The 6648-nt window shown below is 35.8% G+C and overlaps 1 non-coding gene across 1 annotated transcript; it reads left to right on the forward strand.

Annotated features, from left to right (window-relative positions):
• The first annotated feature begins 511 nt into the window (after window positions 1–511).
• LOC114372789 lies at window positions 512–618 on the forward strand. Its single transcript, XR_003658352.1, has one exon. It is a non-coding gene; the product is annotated as a small nucleolar RNA R71 (small nucleolar RNA).
• The last annotated feature ends 6030 nt before the right edge of the window (window positions 619–6648 follow it).

A 6648-nucleotide genomic window follows, 5' to 3' on the forward strand; every position in this document is an offset into this window, starting at 1 on the left:
ATGATTCCTCCATCCGAGATTGTACCTGTTGCTGGATAGGTCATAGTTATTCTGTTGTGGCTGATTTTGCTGCTGAGGTTGAGGAGGTCTATTGTAGATGTTTGCAGCATAAGCTTCAGGTTGTTCAATTGCTTCAAATTGTTGCACAGAAGGGCAAAGGTTTGTGTGGTGGTCAGCAGAGGAGCATAAACCGTAGAGTCTGGCGACAGGTGCAGATTTTTTATTCATGGCCAGTTTGGTTACCAGGTTAACCAAGGCATCTAGTTTACCTTCAAGCTTCTTAGTCTCACCTGATGAAGATGAATTCGTGGCTTCTTCATGCACTCCTCTAATGACAATAGCATCATTTCTGGCACTGAATTGTTGGGAGTTGGAAGCCATCTTCTCAATTAAATTTCTGGCTTCAGCAGGGGTCATGTCTCCAAGGGCTCCACCACTGGCAGCATCTATCATACTTCTCTCCATGTTGCTGAGTCCTTCATAAAAATATTGGAGGAGAAGCTGCTCTGAAATCTGGTGGTGAGGGCAACTAGCACATAATTTTTTAAATCTCTCCCAGTATTCATATAGGCTCTCTCCACTGAGTTGTCTAATGCCTGAAATATCTTTTCTGATGGTCGTGGTCCTGGAAGCAGGGAATTTTTTTTCTAAGAATACTCTCTTGAGGTCATCCCAGCTCGTGATGGACCATGGAGCAAGGTAATATAGCCAGTCCTTCGCCACTCCCTCTAAAGAATGAGGAAAGGCCTTCAGAAATATGTGATCCTCCTAGACATGTGGTGGTTTCATGGTGGAGCAGACAATATGGAATTCTTTCAGATGCTTGTGTGGGTCTTCACCTGCAAGGCCATGAAACTTTGGAAGCAAATGGATCAGTCCAGTTTTAAGAACATATGGGACATCCTCATCAGGGTATTGGATGCACAAGCTTTCGTAGGTGAAATCAGGTGCAGCCAATTCCCTTAGAGTCCTCTCACGGGGTGGAGGGTGTGCCATATTCTCAGAATGTTCAAAATTATAATGCTCAATGTCATACCCTAATTTCGTCCGGGGACCTTTGCTTGATGACATACGACTTTTCTTTGGTCCTTGTGAGGTGCTTGGCACCCATCATTAGGCAATTTGTGAAATTCCAGGACATGTCGGAAAACCAAAAAAATATTGATGCACAATCCGTAACTTTCCGTGACACACCGGAAATCAAATGGAAGCATCGTTGCATAATTAAGTGAGGTTCCGTAACATTCCGTAAGTCAAAAAGGGGATGATTATGTAATCCGCAAGGTTCCGTAACATTACAGAAAGAAAACAAGTATCGTTACGAAATTCGTAAGTTTCCGTAACTTTACGAAAAAAGAATCACCAAAAAAAAGCAGAGGGGGTGAACTTAGTAAAAATGGGGGTGCAAATAGCACCCAGGCCCACTTGGGCCCTCCAGAAGATTCCTCCAGAAGGCTGTTGCTTCTGGAGGAAGCAACCTGGCTCGCCTGGGCGAGCTGGGCGGCAAGCACCTCCCCTATTTTGCTATAAATAGGGGAGGAAGTGAAGAAGAAAAGGGTTCAGCCCCTTAGGCACTTCTCTCTCTTTCGAATTTGCTTGGAAAAATTGTTTCCGTGAAGAAAATCTAAGCCGAGGCGCTTCCGAAACGTTTCCGTAACGTTTTCCGTGAGGAATTTCGCAAAGGTTTCAACCGTTCTTCGACGTTCTTCATTCGTTCTTCATTGTTCTTCGATCTTCAACGGGTAAGTACCTTGAACCAAGTTTTTCGATTCATTCTATGTACCCGTGGTGGTCCACATTGTGTTTTGTGTATTTTTATTCTCATTCCATTTACTTTTTATACCCCCTTTTGACGTGCTTAAGCCATTTTACTTAAGTCATTTCTCGCTTAACTTAAAAATAAAATAATTTTCCACCGAACGTTTGAATTGTATTATCCGTTAACTTCGGTTAAAATAGATTCCGACCGTTCGGTCGTGCCGTAACCACGTTGGAAATCAAAAAGAGATAAAATAATAATATAATAACAAAAATATACCTTTTAGTAAAATAAAGCGGAAAATCAATCGGACATTTTCTCTTTGGGATTTCTCATTCTTAATTGAATTGACTAATAACTAAGGTGAAACTAAGGCTAAAATCAACTCTCCTAGTCAAGCTCGTCCACAAAATAAGGTTTTTGAAGTTTGTCATTTCAATTTCTTACTAAGTAAAATGGGTCATTTTTAAGGTCCAACGCCTTAAAATGATCACCTCTTAAGTAAAAAAAAATCACTTGATAAGAAAGAACTACGTAGGTCTGATTTTCTCATCCCAAATTGAGGAATACGTAGGAGCAAAGGGAAACACCCTTGTCGACCACAAAAAAGAAAAAAATATAAAAAGGGTATAAAGGATATAAAGACATAAAAAGGGAACATAAAAATCAAAGTCACGTTTGCACATTCGATTAAAGGCTGCCGTCCCTTGGGACGGGCGTGTGGGGTGCTAATACCTTCCCCGTGCGTAAATACAACTCCCGAACCTTTCGCTTAAAAGTTTGTAGATCGCGTCTTTTCCGGTTTTTCCGACGTTTTCCTCAAATAAACGTTGGTGGCGACTCCGCGCGTATTCCTTTCGTGGAACACGCATCCCGCGAGTCTCGCGTCGCCCTCCCGCCGAAGGGTAGGTTGCGACACTCAAAATCACCAATATCAAAATTCTCAAAAGGTACTAAATGATGTCTAACTAATCTATGAAATGTCCTATCTATCTCAGGATCAAAGGGTTGTAAGTCAGATGGATTTCCTCTAGTCATACACTAAATTCAGCATGCACAACTAGTTGCTTTCTTATGCAAGTAACAGTGTAGGCTTGAACTACAGCTACCATTAAATGATATCCAAATGACTTGAAATTTTTTGAGCAACCTTATAAAATGATGAGAAGATAGCACAAAAAATTTCAAATGAAAATTCGAAGTCTAACTATATAAGCTAAAAATGATAAGTTAAGAAAAATAAGAGAATAATATTTGAAAAATAAATAAAAAACTTGACTGAATCACTTTTTCTGGACGATGGAGACTGCAGCCAGCCGGCTGCCACATCGTAGGAAATTTTTTTCTACCCCAAATACATATATAATAATTGCAATTCTGATCATCGAAGCAAAAGTTATGGCCGTTTGAAGTTTTGACAAAAATCAAATTTGCTACTTTTTTGGAACTTTCAAATCTGAACAAACTAAATGCTCTAGCTATTTTCCCACAAAATATAGATTAAAAGAAGTTACCACAAAAAAATTCAGCCAAAAATAACAACTCTAGCTACTAAAACAAAAAATCCCTAATAATTCAGCAAGGGTGGTCGTTAAAATCCATCGCTACATGATTTCCACTACTACTCTGTTTTGCCGCAAGCAAAAGTAGTCGCTAAATCCGTCGCAAAACACCCAAAACTGAAACAGGGGAAGCGCTTAACAAAAAAACTAAAACAGAACACACACTAAACAAAATACCAAGACACTAAACAACACTAACACACACTAACACAACACTAACAATTAAACATAAAACACGAAAGAATTAAACACTAACACGACACTAGCTATTATGAACCATTGGACATTGCTCCCGGCAACGGCGCCAAATTTGATCGAGGTTGTACCCTAATCAAATAAACATTAAAATGTAGTAACTAGGAAGTGATCCTAGGTCGTTTCCCAACGAGCAATGATAAACCAAATGTTCATAACAGATATTATGAAATAGTAACAAATTTGGGGGGGGGGGGGGGTTGTTTGCTTTTTTAAATTAAACAACGAGTAAAATATGTTGCTTCCCCTTGATTCACAAGCAAGTCTCTTATCCTAGGTTGCGAGAATTTATCCTTCATCAGTTCAACCACTTACTCCAAGCCTAAATTAAATTACTAAGCGAAATTTAACATAAAGCATTCATTATGTGATTAAGCATCACACACACCAATTACTCGTAAACGATCATTAAGCATGAACGTAAATTAAGCGCAGAGACAATTAATCAAGAACTAAGCATGCATTAATTAATAGCAACAAATTTAGAGTAATTAGTGAAGAGGAAAAACTGAACAGAATTTAACAGTAATAATAGAACATCAAAGAGAATTGTGTTTGATCCTCAAGAGAAAACAACGCTGCGGACTTAGCCTTCCATTAATCAAATAGAGAATGAAATTTTATTGATAAAACTAAAAGTTTGAACTGGAATTGTAAAAAACAAAAATAAAAGAGAAAGAGAAGAGAGACTAAAACTAAAAACGAAAAATAGGAGAGAGAGAGGAGAGAGAGAGAGAGCTAAACTAGAACCTTGGTGTTGTTATAGTTTTTCAACCCCAAAGCTTACAAATCTGTTTTAAATCCAAACCCATAAGTAAAATCAAATCAAATCTAGATAAGATAAAATAAGATAAGATCTAGATGAAATAATATCTAGATGAGATCAAATCTAAATAATATCTAAATGAGATAAAATCTAAATAATATCTAGATAAGATAAGATAAGATAAGATCTAATTTTGTAGAATAAATTAGTCTGCCTTCTTCAAGTCCAAGCCCAATTCTGGATTCAAGCCCAAGCCCAATTCTAGATTCAAGACCAATGCTTCATTAATTACTAAAATTAGATTAAAAACATCAAATTAGTTGAATGGGCCCAAATAATAAAACTGCCTAATTAATTTGACAATTAAGACTAATCAGTACTTAAAATGGTGCAAAAAGGGTTAAGAAATAGGAGAAAATAATGGCACATCAGTGTCGTTGGAATTACTTTTGCTATAACAACTCTAGTTGCTAAATCTTGATCAGTTAGGATAGATACTATAAGTTTTTTCCACCCATTGCCTCTAGCCAAGTATGAAACATCCATGTAAAAGAATTTTCTGACTCGTCTTGTAATAAGGAGCAACCAAACAAAATTGCCTAATAGTGATTATTCAATCTAGTAAATAGTGCAAACACATACTTTGATTGATCAATGTGTAATATTTCGAATCCTCATTCCTAATGGAATCGAAATAATCCTTGGATTGATCAAAAGATCCTTTATGTTCATATAATGCACATAGCTCTGGTTGTTGGTTTTAAGGATTTCATTTATTCTAATACACTTTGTTCTATTTCCATTTAGTATTTTTTTCATTCAAATTAGTTCTAATTACATCAAATAGTATTTTTATTATTTTTTTCTTCTTTATAATTAATTTTGACTTGTTCTTGTTCTAGAATCTTATATGTGGTATCAAAAGTTATAACATCTCCAAAATGTTGGTAAGCTACTCTTGATCTAGCATCCACCCAAAAAAAAACTTAACCATCCAAGACTCTTCATTGTATTGGATTGAATAAAAAAAATACGATTTTCAACTTGTTTTCGCTTATAATAATTGAAAACAAATTCAATGTCTCCAACATCTAAATTATTCCTTTGAAGATTTCTGATATGATTCTAGCAATCCCTATTAGAGAAAGATGACTCACCATTGTTGAGAACAACAACCACCTTTCCTGTAGGTAATCCTTCATCCTCAAATTTTTCCACCAGAATATTTGCAGGAACATTCATCTTTTTATGATACCGCATATAGAATACACTTTTGGGGCCAAGCATTACATGATTATGAACATTGTTAAATGATTTAATAACCCAATTGTTTTCTTTGTCTCCTATTGAAATAGTAAGTGAAGCCTGACAACCTTATAAAAAAGTTGAACACTTTTTTTCCTCTAACAAGTGTTATCTTGCATTTCTCCATTGAGACAACATTTTACTTTGTAATGACTTCACTACAACATAGCAAGACTGTGACCTTTTCTTTACTTGAACAAACACGTACTCCAAACCCGTTCATTTAGTGTTGGTCTAGGAAGGCCCAATCATGAACCATGATCTTATGATCACATTATGTTTGATGGACACAAACCTCAACTCAATCTCCAACTCATAGAGCTCAACAACACATAATGACATTAGCTTGAGATATGTGTTAGACACATTGTCCTCAAGGATTTATCCATGTAAAGCACAAATCCTACAGGATTTAACAGACTCATCCCAAATGAATTTGGGGATCATAACTAACAAGTAGGAGAATAGTAGAGAACCAAACAGAGATGAAAATGAAATTGTATTTTTTAGTGACTCAAACAATAAGGAGAGCATCCCTTTTATAGATAGAAAATTATCATGTAATAATAATATGTAATAATATAATTAACTAAAAATAATAAGTATTATGTTTAAATGAAGTATTAAAAACAATTTAAAACAGAAACCATGGCTAATTAAAACACTAAAAAGGAATGACAATAAAGTCATTATTATATTTGAAAATATTCCAAGTTAAAAAACAATAAATAGTAACCTTTTGAAATACACAAAATATTAACAATCCCCCACATATTTCAAAAGGTTAAATGGTTCAAAAAGAGAAAGAATTTCTTGTGTTCACATTTAGGATGTAATGCGTCAGACATGGTGTAGAAAGCTATATGAACCAAGCCTAGACTGATAGGACTTAACACACAACATAGTTGGTGTAGCAAGCTATATGAACCAAAAACGCTTTATGTATGTTAGAGTTCTACCAATCACATTGCACTCCCCACAAACATTACTCAAACATTAAA

This window comes from Glycine soja, chromosome 10 (assembly GCF_004193775.1).
Source record: "Glycine soja cultivar W05 chromosome 10, ASM419377v2, whole genome shotgun sequence".
Classification (NCBI taxonomy): domain Eukaryota; kingdom Viridiplantae; phylum Streptophyta; class Magnoliopsida; order Fabales; family Fabaceae; genus Glycine; species Glycine soja.